Here is a 25,741-nt window from a genome sequence, read left to right on the forward strand (position 1 = left end):
AGCATGCAGATGAGCAATTTAGACGTTTGATAAGAACATCTCATAAAACTCTCTCACTTTCGTTAACACTCTCTTCTCACCTCTGCGCACTTGCTCTCTGAGATTTTATTCCACTTTCTTCCATCCAGTCTCACAGCTCCTCTGATGACCTGTGTTTCTTCCATTCCTGTTTCCCTCTAGCTCTCCTCTGGAGAACTAATGATGAATAGAACAACAACAGCAAAAATAACATTTTAAGAGACCAGCCAAAGCCTTTAGACCAGGGTGAATGTGTTCACTATGCACAGCACACATTGTAGGTCCCCAGGAGAGCTATAGAAAGTAAATATGAGACACAGTCCCTGCCTGGAAGAATTAACAAGGCAAACAGGATTTTTTTTTTAAAGATTTTATTTATTTATTTGACAGAGGGAGAAAGAGAGCACACAAGCTGGGGGGAGGTGGGGGGATGGCAGAAGGAGAGAGAAGCAGACTCCCTGCTGAGTTATCTTTCTTCTCTGGATTGAGTGTTTTCACTATTTCAAAAGCCCATTGAAGTGTCATGGACATGACATCTGATTCGTGTTTGGCGACCTCAGATGATAGTCTTTACGGATTCATTCATAGCTATTCAGGCAGGTTTCTGTTGATTAGGGCGTGAGATTCACAGATTCATTGACTTCGGAGCAGGAGAATTGGATAATCTCAAGTAAAGGTGGGATATATTGTCTAGTTAATGTTGGCAGTATTCAAAAAAAGCACAAAAAAGGAAACAATGTAATAATAGAGAAGTACTCACAGTATCCTTATGAGGTCAGGAAAGGCATGTATCGTTTCTGTCTTTATAGATGACCTATGAAGACTAATGTAAATAAAGATAAAGAGAAAAAGATGGGAATCCAAGCTATAAGGGAATACAGTTTTAAGTAAGGTAACAAATTTTAATTATGTTTAGAAATGCTTATTCCAAGCAGATGTGTATAAGCAGACCATGAGAGGAAGGATATTATCATATTATCACAGTACCTTTTTTATTTTAAACAAACTACTCTAATCGGTAACTTGGCCTATTTTCCATTCCTGTGACACTGTATTGCACATATATGTATTCTGTTCCTCTGATATTCAATGCTCTGAAAAGCTGAAATTCAGAAAAAAAAAAAAAGCTGAGCAAAGAATTCTCCCACCCACAGTGGGGTCTCTAGGAGGATGGTCTCTTCTTTACATCGATATAATTTACGTGCAACAGCCTCTCCCTACTACAGGCTACAAGGGAAGGACTCACAGCTGGAAGGATCCCTTTGTCAGTGGTCCCCTTTTAAGAAAGAATGATTGTGTGGAAAATATCAAAGTACCGTGCTTTGAAGGTGAACAGTGATCTTTTCTTTGTGAATCTGCTTCTCTGCAAGGATAGTAGAGTGACTAAGGTTAGACTCTAGTTAACTATTTCTGTGTTATTCTTCCGTTGTTTGTTTACTGGAGGATGGGGTGGGACCATGAAATTCATGTCCTTGCTCTCTGGTAGTAGTTCTCTGCCCAAACCTAAAGTATGCCCTGTCTTGAGGGAGTGAAATCCTATTTTATGTTACACGGTACAGTGTGAATCTACGTAGATATTTGTAATGTTTTTGACCCATAAAAATGAATTTTTATTTTGGGAATGGCCAATTCAGAAGTAGTGTTGAAAAACATGAACAATTCTCTCAAAGAGGTGGGATTTTTTTTTTTTTTTAATTTCTAGAAGGAGAGCATTCAGGCAATATCATACTCTTAATTTTACTCTTTGAACATGGAATTTTGATTTTATTATTAAATAATTCAGGAACAAATTCTGCAAAAGTTTTACAAAATATTTTTACCTGCCTAATAAGTAAGAAATACATAATTAAATGAAGATGTCAAATTAACTTACAGGCATAGGCCTAGGTCATAGCCTGTGTACATTACACTGGTCATAGAAACAGAAGGTTAACTTGGTTTTCTTATTTTAATCATTGTCTTCCATCCCATCTCAAGTGTTTAGCTCCTGAATAAGGAATGTTCACAAAAGTCCAGCTTACTCACTTTGACTGAGATGCAGAATTTCTCAATGGGGCCAATGGGAACACTCGGTTTCATGCGGGTAAGGCAGTTCTTTGTAAGTGTTGAGTAGTCCCAGCTATCTCAACCTATTCTGGCTGCTATAACAGGATACCATAGATTGAGTGGCTTAAACAATAAACATTTATTTCTCACAGTTCTGGAGGCTGGGAGGTGCAGATCAGGGTGCCAGCATGGTCAGATTTTTGATAAGGGCTCTGTTTTGGGTTTTCAGACTGCTGCCTTCTTTCTGTATCCTCACATGAGTAAGAGAGTGAGCTCTGGTCTCTTTCTCTTCTTATAAGGGCATTAATCCTATCATGGGGCTCCACCCTCAAGGTCTTAGATCTAATTACCTTCAAAGGCTTCACCTCCAAATACCATCACCCTGAGGACTAGGACTTCAACATTTGAATTCTTGGGGACACAAACATTCATCCGTAGCACTCGCTCCAATATATTAATGCCAGTTGGAGACCCAGATATTGTGACAACAGAAAAGAAAAATACTTACACACAAATTTCCAGTCCATCTAAGTGGAACCTTCCCCTTAATCTGTTTTTCTTTCTCTCTTTCTTTCAACCTCTCTCCCTTCCTCCTTCCTTCTATTCTCACTTCTCTTTACCTTGTAAATTCCAGAGAATCATCACCATCCAAAGATTCAAAGATATGTAAATACCATTGCAATGTATGCAGGCAATGCTAGACACCCTAACAATTCTTGTTAACTTTTTTGTCTACTTTAAAGAAATTTTCAGTAACTATTAGTGATTTCAAAATTTTTTTTGACCTAGGACAAGAATATCTTCCTCATTCCAATGTCCCACTATATCATTCTACCTTTCATAAATGTAATTTAAGGTCCCTCTGTGCTATATCCTCTTTATTTTTAACTCATGAAAGAAGTATGGTATATTTCTAATGTATTTCACATGCTGTATATTTAATATTAATCTTCCATGATTTCTGAATCTTGGTGTTTTCTCCAGATTATTTTGCTTAAAGTTTACAGAGCCTGATCTGCTCATTTTTTTTTCCAGGGAAATACTTCCCTATATATTATCAATCTGTAAAATTTTCCTGGAATGTCAGGGCTTTGCCTACTATGTTATAAGCAGTTGGTAGGTTAAATAGAGAACTACTTACCTATATACTGCACGCTTAAAAATAATCAAAACTCAGATTTTATTAATAGGACATCCAAGTATTTTAAAAGATCTATATAAGTGGCGGGGCGCCTGGGTGGCTCAGTCAGTTAAGCATCTTGGCTTCGGCTCAGGTCATGATCTCAGGGTTGTAGAATCAGCCGCCCATTGGACTCCCTGCTCAGCGTGGAGTAGCCTGTCCCTCTCCCTCTGCTTCTCCCCTCCCTCCCCGCTTCGTGCTTTTTCTTTCACTTTCTCTCAAGTGAATGAATGAATCTTTTAAAAAAAAAATGATATATGTCAGTTGCATAATATTAGCAAATGATGTCCACCAGTAAAATGAATAGTTTACGTATATAACTTGGGATGTAGATAAGGGTGAGTCACATTTAACTGTCTTTGTTTTCTTTATGTGGCAGTATACATTGACCTGAAAGTATAATAAGAATTTCAGCTCTAAATGTGATATAGCACACCTACATGTTGGAGATTATTGCATTGTCATCGCTGTAGTAATCAGTCTTCCTCACATTTACTTTGTGATATTTAAAGGACTTTGCTTGAACATTTGGGATCCTTCTTGATTTATAAGAGAAAAGCATACATCATATCATAACATTTCCCCACCTAACCCTCCACTATCTCCCCATCAGACTCACAGTCCTCTATGTGTGACCCTCAGAGTCGTGCCTGGAAAGGCTCCTTGCTGACCTTATGATCCTCTCTCTCTCCATGAGCCTTCATTCATGGCGCTTCAATAACCTTCTGTTCTTCCAATATGAGAAACTCTAGTTCCTGGAACTTTGAATTCTTGTTTGATACTAGAATGTATGGGACGACTGGGTGACTCAGTGGGTTAAGTGTCTGCCTTGGGCTCAGGCCATGATCCTCGGGGTCCTGGGATGGAGCCCGGCGCCAATGTCTGGAATGTTTCCTGATACATATTGGGTATTCTGTAAATATTTGTTGGATGATTTGACTGACTAAAGATCTTCATTCATTTATTTAATCATGCACTCATTCACCAGCTAACCAAACAAATAATAGATGTTTATTGAGCATATATTTAGCCCCTGCCACTGTGGAGTCATTAAGAGACACATGGCACTTGTGTGCCAAGAGTTTGTGTTCTTTAGTCCATTACTTGCTAACTGCAAAATACTCAGTATATTAGTTTTCTGTTACTGACTAACAAATTACCACAAATTTGGGCGCCTGGGTGGCTCAGTTGGTTAAGCGACTGCCTTCGGCTCAGGTCATGATCCTGGAGTCCCTGGATCGAGTCCCGCATCGGGCTCCCTGCTCAGCGGGGAGACTGCTTCTCCCTCTGACCCTCCCCCATCTCATGCTCTCTCTCTCTCTGTCTCATTCTCTCTCTCAAATAAATAAATAAAAAAAATCTTAAAAAAAAAAAATTACCACAAATTTAACAGCTTAAAACAACTTATTCTCTCACAGGTCTGTAGGACTGAAGTCCAGTGGGCTCTCCTGGGTTCTTGGCTTAGAGTCTCACAAGGTGGAAACCAAAGTGTTAGTCAGCTGGGCTCTTATCTGTAGGCTCTGGGAGGAACCTGCTCCCAAGCTCAGTCAGGTTGTTGGGTAAGTTCACTTCAATGTGGTTGTATGACTGAGGTCCCTGTTTCCTACTGCTTATCAACCAGGAGCTCCCAAGGGCTGCCTGCATTTCTTGGCACGTGCCTCCCTGCATCTTCAGAGCCAGCTAGGTGCTTCAAGTCCCTGATTTTCTTTTCTGCTCCCAGCAGAGAAAACTCTCTGCTTTTCAGAGGCACATGAGATTTGATTAAGCCTATCCGAATAGTCTCCCTTTTGACATTTAAGTTAATATAATCATAGGAATGCTACCTCAGCATATTCATAGATTGCACCCACACTCACAGGGAAGAGCATTGAATATAGGGGCTAATTCCATAGAGTGGCCATTCTTAGCATTCCGCCTATTACACCCAGACCAACCTACTCTTTTTTTTTTTTAAGATTTTATTTATTTGAGACAGAGAGCATGAGAGGGAGGAGGGTCAGAGGGAGAAGCAGACTCCCCGCCGAGCAGGGAGCCCAATGCGGGACTCGATCCCGGGACTCCAGGATCATGACCTGAGCCGAAGGCAGTCGCTTAACCAACTGAGCCACCCAGGAGCCCCGACCAACCTACTCTTCATAATCAGTGTGTGATGCATGAGTTTTCTACCATCATGTATTTAATCTAATCAACCCCAGACATGGTTTCCATGGGAAAGTAAATGAGGCGTCCAAAAGTTGACCCAGACACATGGATAAATTGGAATGTCATTGGCTTTCAGGCTTTTCAGACACTCATTTACTGAAAAGTGTTTTGGTTGGTTTGTTTTTTAATGTGTAGCACTTACTCTGTGTTCTCTGCTCTCCCTTTTATTCTTTTCTCCTGGTTTTTATGTTAGGAAATCAATTCTGCTACTTCAAAGTATTAGCCACAACAAGTATTTTCAAAGGTTTTCAGAACTGTTTGCTGTGTCTTCGAAAACAAGCTCAAACACAGATCAATGATCAAAAAGAAGGAATGATAGCTGTGGTTGAGACTATGTGTGGCATCTCGGCACGTAAAAATACAAATATACAGTATACTCAGATACATTTCTTTTTTCATGTTGCTCTCTTATTTTGTTTCCCTCAACAATATGTCTTAGAAATCTTTCCTTTTATATATTAGTTTGTTATCACTGCATAACAAATCACCACAAACTTAAAAGCATGACACAATACCCATGTATCTCCTAGTTCTTGTCAGTCAGAAGTTAGGCATGACATGACTAGATTCTCTCAGTTCCAAAATCAGGGTATCAGCAGGGCTGCATTTCTTTCTGGAGGCTCTGTGGAAGAATCTGCTTCCAGCACATTGAATTTGTTGGTAGAATCCAGTTCCCTGCAGTTGCCTTGACACGAGACCTTCTCCATCTTTGAGACTGCAGTGGTGCATCAGATTCTTCTCATGCTTTGGATCTCTTTGACCTACTCTTCTGCCTTCCTCTTCTGCTTTTAAAGGCTCATGCAGTTACACTGGGCCCATCTGGATAATCCAGGATAATCTCTATATTTTAAGGCCAAAGTGATTAGTAATCCTAACTACATCAGCAAAGTTCCTCTTGCCATGTTACATAGCATGTTCATCGTCCTGGAGATTGGAGCATTGAGTCTTTTTAGGGCCATAATTCTATCTACCACATTTTAGTGTGTATGGATCTTTTTCATTCTTTCAATTGCTTCAGGGTCATTTATTTCATACTAGGGGTTCTATAATTTATCCAGGTTCTAGATAGTTATGTAACTTTTTTCCAATTTTAAAAATTATGAATAATATTGTCATAAATATCCTTGTAGGCATATTTACACACAAGTAAAAATATTTCTTTAAGATACATTCTAAGGGGCGCCTGGGTGGCTCAGTCGTTAAGCGTCTGCCTTTGGCTCAGGTCATGATCCCAGGGTCCTGGGATCGAGTCCCACATCGGGCTCCCTGCTCAGTGGGAAGCCTGCTTCTCCCTCTCCCACTCCCCCTGCTTGTGTTCCTGCTCTCGCTGTCTGTCAAATAAATAAATAAAATCTTTAAAAAAAAAAAAAAGATACATTCTAAGAAGTGGCTTCTATGAGACATGCTTTTAAGTTTGTGGTGATTTGTTATGCAGTGATAGCAAACTAATATATAAAATATATATTCATTTTATACATTTAATGGATGCTGCTACATTGCAAGGCTTTATCAGTCTACAATCCTGTCAGTACTCAGTATAAGTTTGCCTTTTTACCAACATGTGCATCTAACCAATCCTAATATCAGTCTTTTTGTTGGGCAGGGGAGTAATATAAGTGGTAAAAATAATTCATTGTTTTGATTTACTTTTTCTAATTATAATACTGAAGATGTCATGAATATTTCTTGGATTTATAGGCCATTTTCAATCCTCTGACTCGGTCATCATAACCTTTACCTTTTTCTATCCTTTGCTCTTTTTGCAATGATAATTTTACGTTTTTTTTTTTTCTTTTCTTATTATGTAGGAGCTCTTTATATATTCAAATTTTAATCTTTACTATATATGTCTTTATATGTAATCTATATCATATAGACAGATGGATAGATAAAGTAAATGTTTTTTCCTGGTTTTGCTTTGTTTATGCTGCTTTGTGTAATTTTCGTTTTTATAGTGATTTGAAAAAATTTTTTAAGTTTTTATTTAAATTCCAGTTAACATATAGTGTAATATTAATTTCAGGTGTACAATATAGTGATTCAACACTTCCATATGATACTGGGTGCTCATCATGACAAGTGCCCTCCTTAATCCCCATCACTATTTCACACATTCCCCCCCACCTCCCCTCTGGTAACCATTAGTTTGTTTGATATGACAATTCTATACATTTTGCTATGCTTACCATGATAAATATAGTTATCATCTGTTACCATTCAAACTTATTGCAGTATTACTGACTATATTCCCTATGCTGTACTTTCATCTCCATGACTGACTTATTTTATAACTGGAGCTTTGAACCTATTAATCCTCTTCAGTTAATTCACCTGTCCTTCCAAGCTACTCTCCTCTCACAGCCACCAGTTTGTTTTCTGTATTTATGATTCTGTTTCTGTTTTTTTTTTTAGATTCTACATATAATTGAAATCATATGATCTTTGTCTTTTTCTGTCTGACTTATTTCACTTAGCATAATAATCTCTACGTCCATCCATGTTGTCACAAATGGCAAGATCTCTGTCTTCGTATGGCTGAGTAATATCTCGTTTTATTTATACACACACACACACACACACACAAACACACATATGTCACGTCTTCTTTATCCATCCATCTCTGGATGGACACTTAGGTTGCTTCCATATCTTGTTGTGAGCTTAGTGAGCTTGTATATGCATTTATATTTTTAGTTCTTCTGGTGCTTTTCCTTTTATAACTTTAGACAACATCCTTCAACCTCTATTTTATGTTTCATTAAACTTAAGCAGTATCACCACCCTCTTTCTACCAAGAAAAATAAGGAAATTAACATAGATACACTTCTTCTATTGACCTCCACCTTCAAATTCTTTCTTGTCATATCTCTGTTTTACATTGGTAAGGTTCATATCATTTATATTCCGCATCTTGTTTGTTTTTTGGGGTTCTACATTTAAACGGACTTGATGGCCATCAGCCCTTTACTGCATTTCTTTCTCTTTATTTCTTATGTGGCTGAATTTATTCATTCAAGTAGTTAGGATTTTGTTTGTTTATTTTCTATGAGTCTTTTTGCTTGTTTGTTTTTTCCTCTTTCCAGAAAGACATAGCAGCAATATATCCCCTGAGTTTTTTCGTGACTTTTATGGCCACTTTATACTTGCAGGACATACTATAAATTTGCAGGACGCTTGGTTCTAACCGCAGCAGTCAGTATGCATTCCTCTGTAGTCTCCTTGCACTGAAACCTGCCTTGCAAAAATCTGACACCAACTTTATATTTCCCTTCTTTGAGATAGTCTGGTTTTTTCTGCCTACAGGTCTAAGAATCCCTTATTTATCCTTGAAGGTCAGTAACCTGAGCAGGTGCGTGTCAGTTTCCACAGCTCTTCCTGTGAGAAAAGCAGCAATAGCTTTCCCCCCCATTTTACAATTATGTACCAACCAAAGCTCAGAGAAATTGGTTTTTGCACAGTTGTACAAATAGTGGACCCAAAGTTGTTAAAACTCCCAGTCTAGGTTTGACCACATTGCCAGGCATGTGTACAAGTCTTCTTTATCAGCCTTTGGGACTCTGGGTCTTTTACGTTTTAATCGGTACAAAAGCCCACTAACTTAAGCAGTCTTATGGGCTTTGAATAATTTTCTGCACTTACCTCTTTAACTCAAAGCAGGTGGAACATTTGAGCTATTTCGGTTTCTATGACTCTCTGGCCCATTTCTTAGGGAACTTCTGAACCTTAATCTAAGGTTCTTCCCCCTCCTTCATTCACCTTTAATAAATTCTGAAGCTAAATGCATATATTTGTTTTTATTTTTATCTTTTTCTTTTCCTGAGAGATGTAAGTTCAGAATTTCAGCAAATCTGCGTCTTCTCTGCACTCCCCCGTGCATTTTCCACCACTGGTGTATAGCACTAGCCACCCTGTATTTTGGTTAGTTGTACATGAGCCTGTCTCCTGAAAGAGGCAGATTATCATCTCTAGGCTAGAAATAATGATTTATTCATCTGTATCTGTCATCCTTTTCCTCTGCCCTCTACCCCCCCTTACAAACACACACACAAACCCCTTATGCCCCTTTGTATTCATAGCACATAACAAACACAATACATATTCATTGACTTGAATCCAGTTGTTTACAAAATCTTGTTTAGGATCCCAACATTTTGAGTGCTGGGAATATTTTAGAACTGGCCTTATATCCATGGTTTCTAAAAGACAATAGGACTTCTAATTCATTTAATAATTCAATAAACTGTTAAATCACATTACTTTCAAAAATCACATGACTTTCAAAAATGATAATGCTAATCCAATTTTCCAGGAGAGTGCTTTTCATGGAATATAATGTATTTTAAAATTTAAATAAATTTACATGGCATATTTCTCTTTGTTTTGGAAAGATACCTCTAATTTCATAGAACTTGACATGCTGATAGATACAGGGGAAAATCCATGTTGAAAAACAAAATTTCTCATGCATACACTTTACAGTCTAGTATTGGTTTCTATTCCTCACACTTTAACCTTGAAACACTTACATTTTTTATGAGTAATAGGTTGAACATGTCATGGGTTCTGACCAACTGTGTGATTTATCCTTTGAAATATTCCTTTGAATGTTTGAACTCATCCAAAATGTATCTAACTTTTAAATTATCTTCCTAACTTTTGTCAATGAAGTTATTGTTACAGAAACTCAGGGTTTAATGGCTCTGGATCCTGCAGAATTCCAGAAATGCCACCTTATTTTAAGTTGAATATCATTGAGAAAGTGCCTTATTACACACTAATTGACCATGTTCAAACCTGCTTCTCCATGTAGTAGGCCATTTAGTAAAGAGGCTAAATGCTTATGCTAGATTTTGCTAGAAAACTGAAGGAAGAATCTTGAGAGGAATATGTAATTGGAACACATGGGGCTACCTCAATAATAGTAATACCAGCCATCACTACCATGTGTTATTAAGTACTGACTGTGGACCAAGCTTTAGCTAACAGCTTTATGTACATCATTTCCCTTAATCCTCATACCTATAAAGCTGTTCATTATATTAATTTCACAGGTGAAGAAACTGAGACTCAGAAAGATTAAGCAGCTTTTCCAAGATCATGTAGCTGGCTCATGGCAGAATCAGGACTAGAACACAAAACCAAAGATGACTTCAGAGTTTATGCTCTTAAGTCCTCTGCTGTCTGCTTTCCTCTAGAGTAACCTGCTATAGACTCTGTTCAGCCCAAAGCCAGAGACACAGAGGAGCAGACGAGGCCTTTAGCATGGCAAGAATTCAAGGGCCAGCAGTGAAACAAGACAAGTGAGATACATCCATTTTAAAGATCACATAGCAGGAAAAAATTCACATTCTTTTAAAGACACAGGTGCTTTGCAGCAGGTGTACCTCTTTATGTTTGCCTGTGCTTTTTTACTCTTGGATTCAGCTCTTGAAAACTACCTATTTGACATAACGAGAATCACTTTACATGCTATAATTAAAAAATTAAATCTGTCTCAAATAAATTAAGAATATGTGCAAATGGATATTCCATTCTTTTTAGGACAAGTGTAGGTGGGAATAATAATAGCTCCACAGATGTAAGTCTTCCAGGTGCAGTCAGCTCTGTAACTTTATCAATATCCAGAATGATAGAAAGTTAAACATCCCCAGTGTGAGTCAATAGTAAGAAATTGGGTAGAAGACTTCTTTTTTTTTTTTTAATTTTTTTTTTTAATTTTTTTTTAGATTTTATTTATTTGAGAGAGACAGAGATAGTGAGATAGAGAGCACAAGTGGGGAGGAGAGGGAGAAGCAGGCTCCCCACAGAGCAGGGAGCCCGATGCGGGACTCCATCCCAGGACCCTGGGGTCATGACCTGAGCCGGAGGCAGACGCTTAACCGACTGAGCCACCCAGGTGCCCGGGTAGAAGACTTCTTATTCAATACTTTGTAGCCAAATTCAGCTTCCATTTAATTATTGTATTTCTTTTTCAAGTAGTTGCCTTTTTATGCCAGTTTTTTGAGGGTCACAAATACAGTGCAGTGCTCATGGGCTGATTATTCAGTCTGGTCTTACCTGGCATACACAGCTCCAGAGCCTGCTGATGACCAGGTTGACTCTTAAATAGCAGCTTCCAATGCTTTCAAATATCGTGAAAAGCTTTGGAGGTAGGATATACTGTCTCCATTTACCATAATCCATTGTTCCCCAGCCTAGTAAGTAAGAGCACAGATTCCAGGCCAGACGCTGGATTCAAATCCCAGAACTGCTACTAACTATATGAACTTCAGCATATTACTTAACTTGGCTGTTCTTTATGTGTAAAATGGAGATAATGGAATTATATATATTAATATTATTTATAGGATTAATATAATACACATAGGGTATAATAGGTTTGGTATATTAGGTAAATCACTTGGAAGAGTGCCTGTCACACAGTAAGTGCTATAGAAAAGTTATTAAATAAAAATATTTAAATTTAAATGGAGTTTTGCCCACTTCACTCTCATGTTATCTGCCCCTCCTTTAGCAGTATTTGAGTTTGAGATTCCTATTCTAAATAATCTCTTAAAGTCTGGACTGGCTCTAGGATTCTTAGAGTAATCCTTTAGCGAGGGCTTTAGAAGAATTTGCCTGTAAAATACCTTGATTATCTAAATTTATTATAATCTGAAACCTTCTTTAATAAGACTTAATATTCTAATATAGGCACTTGATGTTTTTTAAAGTATAGATGAGTTGAGGCCACTTAACACTTAGAAGCAACTTCAACACATTGACACCTTCAGAGGTTTGATAAAATTGTATTTTCTTTCCTTTAAATGAAATGTCACAGAACATGATAGATCATTTGGTCACTTTTATCTGTGAAGATCAAGAGATTTTGTAATTGTCATAAAGCATAGAGAATCTCTGAGCAATCACCATATTTAGGCAAATTTGATTTATTTTATAATTTTCTGGAGCATCACTGAAATATTTTAATTACTAAATGGACTATTGATACTAGTATCTGAAAATGAGTAGCCTTCAATTTAATTCCTCATATCAACACATCCACATTATATCTGGGAACTATTAAAAATTTTTTCCTATTTTGGTAAATGTTCATTTTTTTATTAATAAATCTTAAAAGATTTAGAAATCATAAATTATCTAAACATTGTACAAAGAGTAGAATATTAATAAATAAGCACTTCATCTTTACTTAAAGTATGGCCTTTAATGGTTAAAACATTGACTCAACTGTTTTATAGATTTAAGAATTTTCCAGAGGATTATCTCTAAGCCAAGCACTTTTGCCTCTCTTTAGCTTACTTAATATGATTTTTATCTTTTATATCTCTATATAAGAGACTGTGGGTGCATTTCACATCTGGCACTTCTTTCAAGCACTCCCATGGGCTCACAAAAAGGGAAGAAATTCTTTCTAACCAAGGAGCAAGCTGAAATTATTTTTTCTTTACTATAGGAAACCTCAGAAACTTATAAATGAATACTGTAGAAGTTTTGGGGGGTTTTTTTGTTTTTTGTTTTGTTTTGTTTTTTAAAGATTTTATTTATTTGACAGAGAGATGCAGCGAGAGAGGGAACACAAGCAGGGGGAGTGGGAGAGGGAGAAGCAGGCTTCCCACTGAGCAGGGAGCCCGATGCGGGGCTCGATCCCAGGATCCTGGGACCATGACCTGAGCCGAAGGCAGGCGCTTAACGACTGAGCCACCCAGGCGCCCCTACTGTAGAAGTTTTGATCAACGTTGAACTAAGTGCAGAGTTTCTCACATTTGTCATTTTTTCTTTCCTTAACAGTTTTAACTGGTACACTAGTAGCAGTAATACATTCAAAATGGTCTCAAATACTGAGGATAATTCCAATTTTAGGTATCAAGTAGAATATTATTTAGAAAACATTTAAAATATCTGCAGTAATGGTGGTAATGTCTGCTTCTGGACAAGATGGAGTAAAAGAGACTAATTTACATTCTCTCTGAAACAAAAAAACAAGAACTATGCAACATGGTTTTCAGACATTGAACATCAGGCAGCCCAGGACAGTGATCCTTGAAAAAGGGAGCGCAAATAATATGAGCCGTACAATTGCCTGGAGAGAGTTTCCAGGCTGCCATCTAGAGAGGAAAAGCCAAGAGGAGCCCCACAGTCTCCCTGGGTTGAGGCAGAATAGAGTCTGGGAAGCCAAGGAGACCAAAGTTCACAGAGCAGAGTGTCTGAGAGGAGAGAGCTGCTCTGAGAGAACTCTCTGGAAAGCTGCAGGTACCCTTCCTCCCTGATCTTCTGGTGAGCACTGATCAGCACATGCATGCGAGGGAACTACCTGAGGCCAGGAAAAGAACCACAGATTAGAGGGACCAATGCTTGCAGCTCAGATAGGGATGGGAAGAGTTTGCATTTCCAGTAGATAGAGTAGACAGTTTTAACAAAGTTTGACAGCAAGCCTCAAAAGGATCAAACTATTTACAAGTATTGTACCTTAACTGCATTCAGAACAGAACTAAAAAAGATCACAAATACATCTGTTTTTGTCCAGCACCCAGCACGATAAAATCACAGTGTCTTTTACCCAGTCAAAATTATGAGAAGTGCATGCGGTAATAAGCACATCCAGAGTGAGACTGGATGAAAGCAGGGGAAAAAAATGAATCAAAAGAAATAGCCTTAGAAGTGACACAAATGAAATCAGTAGTATAGAGAGACATTAAAACAGCTATTACTATATTCCGTATATTCAAGAAGGTAGAGGAAAAAGTGAGGATGTAAACTATATATGTGGAAACTATTTTTAAAAAAGACTGAAATTAGACATCTGGAGATGAAAACTACAGTATCTGAGTTGAAAAGTATACTGCATGTAATGAACAGCAAATTAGACATTTCAGAAATAAAAGAAAGTGAACTTGAAGACATAGCATTAAAAACTATTGAAGGTGGAACACAGAGAAAAAAGGCTGAAAACAAAATGAACAGAACATCAGTAAGCTTTGGAACAACTTCAAGTACACACACACACACACACATATATACATATATATATATACACATATACATATATATGCACACTACATATATAACTACATATATATAATTGAAGTCATTGAAGAATGATGGGAGATAGAATTATATTTGAAGAAATAATATGCAAATTAGCCCATATTTAATGAAACTTGTAAAGCCACACATCCAAGAATCTTAACAAATCTCAAGCACAAGAAACATGAAGAATATGATACCAAGGCACAGCATATTCAGTTTTCTTAAAACTAAAGTAAAATACCATAAAAGCATCCAGATAAAAGACACATTACATCATAAGAACAAAGATAAGGATGACATTAAATTTTCATCAAAAGTAATGCAAGTAAGAGACATCAAAGTATTGTAAGGAAAAAAAAGCAGCCTAATATTCTCAACTCAGTGAAAACAACTTTCAAAAGTGAAGGCAAAATAAGGGCTTTATTAGACATATACAACCTAATTCATCACTAGCATACCTACAATACTAGAGTAGGTTTGGTTATACACTATAAAATAGAACTGATTGATTTATGTTGTATTCACTCTCTAGCCTGCTGGCCAAGGCAGCTATTAATAGTGCCTTAAACAAAGAGCAGGGTGAGTTGAGTTCATTAAGTTTCTTGAACACAGAGCCACACAAGGTTATGAACTGGGATAGATATCATAGGACATTTATTCTAATCCAGAAGTATTAGGAGCTATTTCCTGTCTCAACTCAGTGGTTCCACCCTTTATTTATTTAACAAACATCTGTAAGTGCCAATATGTGCTAGACCTAAGAATGAATTCTAGCTGTTCCCTGGGATTTTGTCTATTTGTTGATGCCTGTCATAGAGCCTCATTCAACCCATAATTCTGATCATTCATTCATTCACTCCTTCTTTCACACATTTTTCTCAACGAACATTTATCAAAAACATACCAGACCCTTTGCCTAGAGTCTGTGGGTACAAAGGTGAATAAAATAATGCCTGCTCTCGAGGAATTTATCTATTACTTTGATAGACAAGTATATAATTAACTGTAATAATAAGATCAGAGTATTACAGGGATATGAAGAAAATGCTACTGGGAGGAGCAGAGAAAATGATATTTATTTTGCTTGTGGGATTAGAGGAAAATTTCACAGAGGAAGTAGTATGTAATCTGGGTTATGACGTGTTCCAGGTACTGTTGCTGTGTTAACAAATGATCCCCAAACCTACCAGCTTGAAACAACTACTTTATTGTGCTCACATATTCTCTGCGTCAGGACTGTAGACAGGACATGGTGGGAATGATGACTGTCTTTGCTCCATCATGTCTGGAGTTTGGGCTGGGAAGACTCAAAGGTTTAGTGGCTTGATGGCTGGAAACAGGAATCATTTAGAGCTGTCTTCACTCACATGTATGGCACTTGAAATGTCTGCTACACAGGACCTCAGCAGGGACTGTCAACTGGAACAACAATGCATAGCTTGTCTATGTTGCCCAACATTCTTAAAACATCACGGCCTTAGGATCATAAGACTTCTTATGTGGCAGCTTAGGGATCTAAAAATGAGTATTTAGTACACAAGATAGAAGCTGCACTGGCTTTTATGTTCTAACCTCAGAAGGCACACCCTGTCACTTCCATTGCATTCTGTTGGTTCTAGCAAGTCACAGACCAAATTCGGTGGGGGTAGGGGGGGTTAGACTTCACCTCTAGATGGGAAGTGGAAGGATTCTGGAAGAGTTTTGGATGTGTAATACCGTTGCAAGAATCTTTAGAAAATACAGTTTGGCACATGAAAGATTATTATTATCTGGGAACCAAGTGAGAATATGTATGGCATGATTCAGGAATAGTAAGTAAGGCTTTGTAGTTAGTGCATGGTAAGAATTTTCCCAAGATGATGCACAGTCAGAAATAGGGGGCAAATTTTGATGTGCCTTTATTTTCATACTGAAAATATTAGACTTTAACTTATAGGCAAGGAGGAGCCCTTAAGTCTAGATTGTTTTTGTTTTTATTTTATTTACTTTTAAAGCTTTATTTATTTTAGAGAGAGAGCGTGGAGGGGGGAGGGGCAGAGGGAAAGAAAGAGAGAATCCCAATCAGACTCCCCACCTAGCACAGAACCCAACATGGGACTTGATCTCACCACCCTGAGATCATAACCCGAGCCAAAATCAAGAGTCAGACTCTCAAGGGACTGAGCCACCCAGGCACCCTGAATGTTTTTGTTTTTATTTTTTATTATTTTTTTAAATTATTATTTTTATTATTATGTTCAATTAGCCAGCATATAGTTCATTAGGGTTTTTTTTTGTTTTTTGTGTTTTTTTTAGTTTTTGATGTAGTGTTCAACGATTCCTTATTTGCGTATAATACCCAGTGCTCATCACCACACGTGCCCTCCTCAATACCCATCACCCGGTTACCCCATCCCCCCAACTCCCTCCCTTCTGTGACCCTCAGTTTGGTTCCTGGAGTCCAGAGTCTCTCATGGTTTGTCTCCCTCTCTGATTTCTTCCCATTCAGCTTTCTCTCCCTTCCCCTGTGGTCCTCTGCACTATTCTTTATGTTCCACATATGAGTGAAACCATATGATAATTGTCTTTCTCTGCTTGGCTTATTTCAGTCAATAAATGGGCAGAAGACATGAACAGACACTTCTCCAAAGAATACATACAAATGGCTAACAGACACATGAAAAGATGTTCAACATCACTAGCCATCAGGGAAATACAAATCAAAACCACAATGTTTTTGTTTTTAAACTAGAGGATTGACATGAGTTAGTATGTTTTAGAAAGATGACCTAGGTGTAGGGATGTGGGTAGGGGTGGTTAGAAGACAAATGTTAATAGTGCCAGTAGAGAATATGAAGGACTATGTACTTAGTGGTAACAGTGTAGATGAAAAGAGTAGATGTGAGATGTATTTTGGAAGTGGAATTATGGCTAAATAGCCAAGACTAGTGAGAGAAAAGGAGGCATCAAAGATGACTCTGAAATAAATGAGAATGTAGGTACTTGGCTAATAAATGAGAAGCCCCAGCACTTGGCTGCTTTCCTGAAGGTAGATTCCTCTGGTCCTGGGATGCTTGACAGATCGAGGTTTACCATAGATCTCACCGCCAGCCAATCCTAACCATGCCTGTTGATCTGGTCATGGGAGGTAGTAGTCACCTACTGCTTTTCCCATATATTCTGTTGGTAATTCTGAAGGCATCAGAGAGTAGAGATCAAGTACAAAGACAATGGTAGTGGTAGGTCTCCAAGGCAGATATGACACAAAGGTAGAGTATTCACTTTGAAGTTCTTTATTAAATTTATAGGTATTGATTCTGAATTTTCCAAGGAGTAGAGAAGAGCAAATTCATGCAGTTTAATTTTTCTTCCCAAAGGAGAGCTATAGTGAGAATACCGTTTTCTTTTTTTAATGACTGGTTCTTCTTTGTCCTGTTAGATTTTTAAAGAGATTCAAACTTCCTCCTACCAACTCCTGAGACATTATCAATTAGCCACACACAGCCCATTGAACACAGCATAGCTGTAATTAAACTAAATTACTATGCAGTAGCTTTCATTACACAATGACACGGTTTTTGTTAGGACCATAGAGAGAGTTTAATTACATGTCTAGACACCCCCTGAATTCAGAGCAGCAGTATTATCTTTGTTTAAAAGAGAGTTTGAGCTTTTGGTGATTGCATTTTTTTTTTTTTTTTGAAAGACCAAATGGTAAGATATATTGGGCATTTTTCTTCTTCTTCTTTTTTTTTTTTTTTAATTCTACTTTCTACTTTAGTGCATATGTGATTTAGGAGCCATTTATACATCTGTGGATATAAATATTTTCCAAGAAAAATGTATAGATTTTCACTCTTTGTCATATTTGATATACATTTTACTTGCATCCAAAAACTTTCTTTCTGTAATATATCCTCAAATATCTACTCTTGACTTGTTAATGTATAAAGCATTTATGGTAATCTGAAGTACAGTCATCTCTTATAATAATATTTCCAGCTTCCTCTTCCTTGTGAGGAAGTTCATCCCATTGCATGAGCATAGAGTACTTTCTGCATTTATACTCAATCCTGCTCATTCAGCTTCTCTGTGGACTCTTAGCATCTCTTACCATCTCTTGACAAGAGCATGCAGTTTCAGGAGCTCCTGTTATTTCTTTTGTGCTCCAACCTGCTCTCTTCTTTCTCATTACAGAAATGTGTTTGCTGCTTCTTTCTCTGTAACTGCAGATGATTTTTGGACCATTTTCCAAGTGATGTATTATCTCTTGAATACAACCTTCATTTAATTGGTCAAGACTTTTCATAGCCTCCATTCCTAAAATCTCATCTTTCCTGAAATCTGACCACATACATTGGAAATAAGAGAATGAAATTATCACATGCCTACCCTCTCTCAACATTCTCAACAGCCCCTCAGAAAGTTGTCCCACAACGTGCAAGTTCTTCGATCTTATATACAAAAACACTTTATATATTGATTTCTTTGTTGATTACATGTACATTACTTCAGTTTTCTTTTTTGTATTCTCTTAGCATGAGACTTGTCTATTTAAATCAGAACACATAACTTTTTCCATTGATATTTTTGCATAATTTAAAATGATAGTCATTTACTTAATAATTGTTCTTGAAAGAAATAGTAAGTGCTTCATTTAAGTCTTGAGTGAATGTTTTAGATTTTGAGTTGAATCTCAGCAAAATAATGTAGATAAAATTATACTTCCCACTAGAACTATATAGACCCTTCTTACGAATATGTACTTAGTAGACTTTTATAACATGCACATTTATGTATAGACAGGAAAATGAATTTCTAGCCTGTTGAAAGTATCCCTATTACCTCACTCTGACTTTGCACACCAGGAGCCTCACACCAAAATCAGAAACAAGATCTAGAGTCTGTTTTTCATGACCACTTTGCCTATCAAGTGCTCTAACCTGACACCCCAGGTTTTCCTACCCAGTGGCATTCCTAATTATCCTCCCTGTTAGCATCTTGCTCCCTCTCCCCTTGACGTCATTACTCCAGCTACTCCATTGCTACTCCAAATTTCCCAGCTTTGCTTTATCTAGACACTTCTAAGCCACACCCCAAATCTAAAGCAAAGATGCTTCCATGGGAACCTTATTCAGGGACAGCAGCAGGCTGGGTGCTTTTCAAGTGCACCACTGGGGGGTCCAGCATGGTACCTTCATTTACAAACAGAGGACTTTGGCTTGCCCACTGTTCATTCACATGTCTCTATAGCTGGCCAAATTACTACTCAGTTCCATTTTCTTACACTGGCAAGTACAATTTATGAATGAGACATGAAGGAAACTGAAGAGAAAACTAACAGATGAATTTTCGACTCTCTTTGCCCAAACTCCCCTGAGGCATATGTTGTGTTGGATATTCAGATCAACTCCAAAGGATGTGAAGAAATTAATTCAGCCATAACTATCAACTCTACCACAGAAGAATAAAAACTATATAATTATTCAAGATGTCATTATGAGGATGAAATCCTTTTGCCTGACCTTAGAGTTAAAATGTTCTTACTGGGTTTTGGCTTTTCTCAGAGTGATGCTGTAAATCTCAAAGCACCTTTGAAGTGGCTACGTATTATTATCCAATAAGTATAGTATGTTTCATAAGCACACAGATGCTGAGCCTTATTTCAGTTAAATTTATCACAATGATGTTGCTATGAAAATATATTGCTACAATTTAAGCACAAAAATTTGAACTTCTACTACAGATTAATAATTGCAAATGAATATCATTTGCAGATTACCACCATTCTTTGAATATCTATACGTTAATGACTCAAAAGTAGAACAACATACATGACTGTAGGAAAACTGAGTTATCTGATGATCGTTCAGAAATATTTTTTGAGTACGTACTTAGTGCCAGGCACTGTGCAAGAAACTAGATATCTGAAGAACCAGATAAAAACTTCCTTGTCTTCACGGATTTTTAGTCTGAGGGAGACATCCTAAACATAAAGCTTGCAAAGAAACGGACATGTTGTAAAGAAAAATAGGAGGCATCCATGAGAGCATATAAGGGTGGGCACGTATGTTAGTTTGGAAGGACGGATACACCCTCCCTGAGGAACTGACATTACAAGTTGGGTCTGGAGGATGAGGACGGCTGGCCAGGTTAAAAAAAAAAGGTAAAAAAGCATTCCAGGAAGAGGGGTAGTCAGAAAAGGATGCTGAGGTGGGAAAAAAATTGGGGCTTGGGAGGAATTGAATGAAAGTCAGTATGGGTAGAACAGAGTAAGAGAGGGGAAAGGAGCAGAATATGAGGCTGGAGGGGAAGTCAGGACTCAGATGACCAACACCTCGAAAGCTAGGATAAAGTAATAGGAAACCATTGAAGAGCTTCCCAAGGAGAAGAAATGGCCTGTTCTCTTATGTTGCTGTGTGGACAATAGATTGCAGGTGGGGCCATGTTGGAAATCAAAGAGAGTTAAGGTGGTCTAGCTAAGATCATGGCAGTGCCATGGAGAGAAGCAGGGTGATTCTGGAGACATTTTTGAATTGGACTTCACAGCACTCTGCTGTGACTAGGATGGAGGCACTGGGGGAGAAGAGAGAAACAGTTTCTGACTTCAACACTTGAGTTCACTGAGGCACTACATTTTGAGGTGGGAAGAATGGAAAGAACAGGGCTGGAAGAAGGTCAAGAGTTCAGTTTTAGACATGTTGAACTTAAGGTATCTGTGAGACAGCCAGCTGGAAGTGAGACCTGGGCAGGTGGACATATGGACCTGGAGCTTAAGAAAACAACAGTTTGAACTAGAACATCCTTTTAGGATACTATCATGGAATAGTCTTTCCAGTCTTAAACTGCTAGCAATATAGTGGCATCATGTCTTTAGTTCATTTGAGACCAGATGTAGTTACCAACTCAATGTACATATTCATCTTCAGAGCACATCATTCATAGCAGATGCATGGTATTCAGAATAAGCCAACATGAAATGCCTGCCACTTATATAAATTTATGTTTTTAAAAATCCATTATCTAAATAATATATGATTTTTATAGTTAAATTTCATAGAAGAAAAATTTAAACTTAATTATAACCCTACTGCACAATTTACTTATACACATGTGTACTTTTGGGGGGGCTATAAGAAGTAGCTGGAAGGAAGGGAATAGACATACAGGCTCAGAGAGAGTTCATAGCAAAAGAGAAGGCTACCAGCACAGTCTTAGTAAAGATCTCATTTAAGAAGCAGAGTCAGAAAAAAATTTGTGTATTTATTGATATACTTCACAAATGTTTGTTGAGCATCTACTGAGTTCCAAGGCCTATTTTAAATTCCAAAGCGGGAATCACACACTGCAGGGTGTTTTGTTTATACCCTGTTCAGGCTTTTAAAATTTTCAACTTCAGTGCCAACATTTAAAATTTGTAATATTTTACATCAGAAAATCTGAATTTCTGTCTTGCCTTGAAAAATCAGAAGAGCTAGGAACATAGGGCCTGCATTCCTGCCTGACAATAGTTGGCTGAATCTGAGTCTCCTTTGCCTCTTAAGGGGCCATGCTTTCCAGGGACAGAGGCAGTCCCTGGGACTTCCTGATGTCTTCCTTTTATTTTACACTCTGTCAACTTCCTTCATTCTTTCAGGGTATCTTCCTGACCTCTAGAGAGTTTGTGACCTCTGCTCAAGGGATACAAAATCAAATACAACATTGTTGTTGCCCTGCATGACCAAAGCAATGGAAAGATGTTGAAGATTGTAAGCAGAGGCATGATGTGACCAAATTTGCGCTTTTAAAAAATTATTCTCATGCCACTGTGGAGCATGGGCTGCAGGGGAACAACCCTGGAAGTTGGGAGGCTGGTAATTAAGCTAGTCATCAGAGTAATTGAGAGGGAAACATGTTAGTGGCCTGGCTGAAGGTAAGATCAGTTAAGTGAGAACAAGGGACAGAGAGATGCATGAGGCACTAAGGAGGGAGGGCTACCCAAGGTCACAGATCATGGATTGAATGTGTTGGTAAAGGAGATGGAGGAGTTGGGTAAACCCAGATTTCTGGCATGGCCAAATGGATGATGTCATTTGTTGAGTTTGGAACTATAGGTACAGGAGTAGATTTAGGGTAAATAATGTTTGATTTTGGAAATGTTGAGCTTGAAACACATGTGAGACATTCAAATGGAATGGAGAGTAGAAAGTTCTATGGAGTCAGAGCCACAGAGTGGTTGGGAAGGCAATAGAGATTTGGGACACATTGGATAAGTGGTACTTTATTTGTGGCTTTCAGTGAGCTCACTCTGGAAACCAAGGAAAAGCAGAAGGTGCTGAGCAAGTCAGAGACGGGGGCGGGGGCGGGGGGGGACCAGGGGACGCTGAGGGGAGAGCAAAGAGTGAGCACCAGGCAGCCAGTGTGGCAAGAGCCTCAGAAGTCCAACTGAGAGACAAAACCATGTGCTCAGAGGCCAAACGTCAAATAAAGAGGCAGAAAGTGTGTGTTGGGTTTGATGAGGTCCAAAATAAAATTCTAGTGTGTTGAAAAAAAGGAGAGGGAAGAAAATGGAAGCTGTGAGAGGAGACCTAGGAGAGTAGCAAATAGCTGAGAGCAGCGAGAGAGCAGGACAGGAATGTGTGCATTCAGAGAGACCATGGAGGTGATGATTGTTTTCTTTTCCTTGTTTCTTTTTGTTGGTGATACTACCCGATCTAGAGCATCATGTATATGATGAAAGTGAAGAAAGAGGGAATAGCAAGAGAGAAGTGGGAGAAAAGGCAGGAGTGAGTGCCTCTGAGTAGGGAGGGAAGAAATAGTGAAATAGTGAAATAGGATCCCACAGAAGCACCTCAGGATGGCTCTTGAAGAAGAGCCTTAGAAGGAGAATGGAGCATAAGCAAAACAACAGGCTTTGAAATGCAACTCTTTATCAGTGACAAATACTATTTATCATAGTGATTCTTTGTCTTCTAATGGAGAAAAGATAGAGTAAGAATGTTTCAAATCCTAATCGCCACATACTTTGTTCCTTTTATATCTTCTAAATGTTCTTGGAAACTCTGAACACAAATATAATAATTTCCATTTCTATTTCCCTTAGATTTATTTCCAGGGTGAAGAAGACTAATATATAATACATTCTATTACTCTATCATTTATAATGCATCTTCTTGGGAAAAGGAGTTGTGGCAAATTAAGTGAAGAACACATACAAAATAAAGCTATTAAAGTGGAAAAAGGAATTTTTTAAAAAGCAGAGAGAGGGAGAAGTAAGTATGTCCAAACCAGGCTAGCTAATTATAATTGAAACCGCTTATACATTGAGTTTTTGGCCACCAAAACAGAAGAGGAAAATGTGATGAAATAAAAAGCAAATATTTTCTGATCAAAGTGTCCTTTGATACTTCAGGAAAGAGCAAGCTTTCCAAGTCTCAAAGGATTGCTAATTGTAATTTATTGTATAAGAGACATGGAACAACAGCGATAGAGTCCTGACAGCTACCTTTTATAGAACAGAATATCCACTCCATGCTGAGTGCCCCCATGCCTCACCTCTGATTCTCAGTACAACCTTTGAAGTGGGTGCTACTGATGGGGAAACTGGGAGTTGCAGGGAGACATTGTTTTCAGGTCGCACGCTAATATATGGCATACTTGGGGGGTATTGCCCCACAGCGCCTCTCATGCTGTTGTTCTTTAATAATTTTTTTCAAAAATAATGCCACAAAAACCTTATTATGCTTATTTCTTCTGTCAACCCTTGACCAAAACCAAGGGCATAATATTTGAAACAACTTTGCAAAGATATGTCCTTGGCACCAGTGCATTAAATGCATCATTATAAAATCCTTAAAAATGTACTGTTACCTACCTTGATGACTCTGCAGATAAAATATTTGTCATTTTCTGCTTTCTTCTTTTTTTAATTTTTTTACTTCAATTCAATTTAATTAACATGTACTGTATCAGTGATTCAGCAGTTGAATACAACACGCAGTGCTCATTATCAAGCGCCCTCCTTAATGCCCATCACCCACTTACTCCACCCCCCCACACACCTCCCCTCCAACAACCCTCAGTTTGTTCTCTATCACTAGGAGTTTCTTATGGTTTGCCTCCCTCTCTATTTTCATCTTATTTTATTTTTCCTTCCCTTCCCCTATGCTCATCTGTTTTGTGTCTTAAATTCCACATGAGTGAAATCATATGGTATTTGTCTTTCTCTTACTGACTTATTTCTTTATGATTTTTTCTAAAAAGATAATATACTTTTAAAAAACTGAGCAGTAAATTAATTGTGCTTCTCTGCCTCCTTCTTTTCCACCTCCTTTTTTTTCTTTTTATTCTTTAAAGTTTTAATTAAATTCGTATACACCTGGTTATTTGCTCTTCCAATTTCTTTATTAAAGGTTATGATTTTTCAAGATTCAGTAGTTAGATGCTACAGTTGTTGTCAGATTTATTATTTCTTTCTCCATTAAACTGTTAGGTTTTAGAGGTCTTCCAGAGTGGCATTTAGTTTTTAATGTTATTGCTTGCCTTTGTTTACTTTAATTATGATTACTTTCAACACTTGGTTTATTCTAGAATATGCAATTATCTCATTTCTCAATTTCTCCTATCCTTTTGTCTATTTGTATCGAATCCCCATGACTTAAATAAACTGTAGCTAAGATCAAGAATATCTTGATAGGGTCTCTTTCTCCATAATTGGATATTTCTTAATCAGTTCTGTATCATTGATATGATATGTCTTTGCACAATTTCCCATGAGTACACAATTTTGAGGGGCATTTTTCCCTATTTCCTTTTCTTCACTTTGTGTATAGTGATCTTGATGTGGTCGGATAAGATCAGTGCTTGATGACATTAGAGGTGTGTATTTCATTTAAAACCCACTTTGAAAATAAAGGTCAGTGTGCGTATTATTCAGCTCTTAAACTGCCCTTTTTATGTGTTCAGATGCTCTAAGACAGAAGTTTTCAAAGTATAGTCTAAGGATTCCTGGAGGGTCCCTAGGACCCCCTTTTAGAGGGTCTGTGAGGTCAGAACTATTTTGTCATACTATGAAGGTGTTTCAAGTACAGTGTGTGTCCTGTGATTTTACCGTAGACTGTTCCGAAGAAGATGGGAGAATCCAGTTGTCTTCTATTAAACCAGAAATTAAAGAGATTTGAAAAACTTTAAAACAAAAACACAGCACTCATTAATTTTTTGGTTTTAGAAAATATATTATTAGAAAATGTTCACGTCAGTATGTCACGAGTTTGTTTTTTTAATAAATTAGTAATTTTTTTATTTTTC

At 37.7% G+C, this 25,741-nt stretch overlaps 1 protein-coding gene across 1 annotated transcript in view; it reads left to right on the forward strand.

The window, feature by feature from the left end:
- The window catches only part of CAMK4 (calcium/calmodulin dependent protein kinase IV), a 208,335-nt gene that overhangs the window by 151,512 nt on the left and 31,082 nt on the right, over nucleotides 1–25,741 (forward strand). The window lies entirely within an intron of this gene.

This window comes from Mirounga angustirostris, unplaced genomic scaffold (assembly GCF_029215605.1).
Source record: "Mirounga angustirostris isolate CCGP_5_RB_7025 unplaced genomic scaffold, mMirAng1.0.hap1 SCAF_7, whole genome shotgun sequence".
Taxonomy (NCBI): Eukaryota; Metazoa; Chordata; class Mammalia; order Carnivora; family Phocidae; genus Mirounga; species Mirounga angustirostris.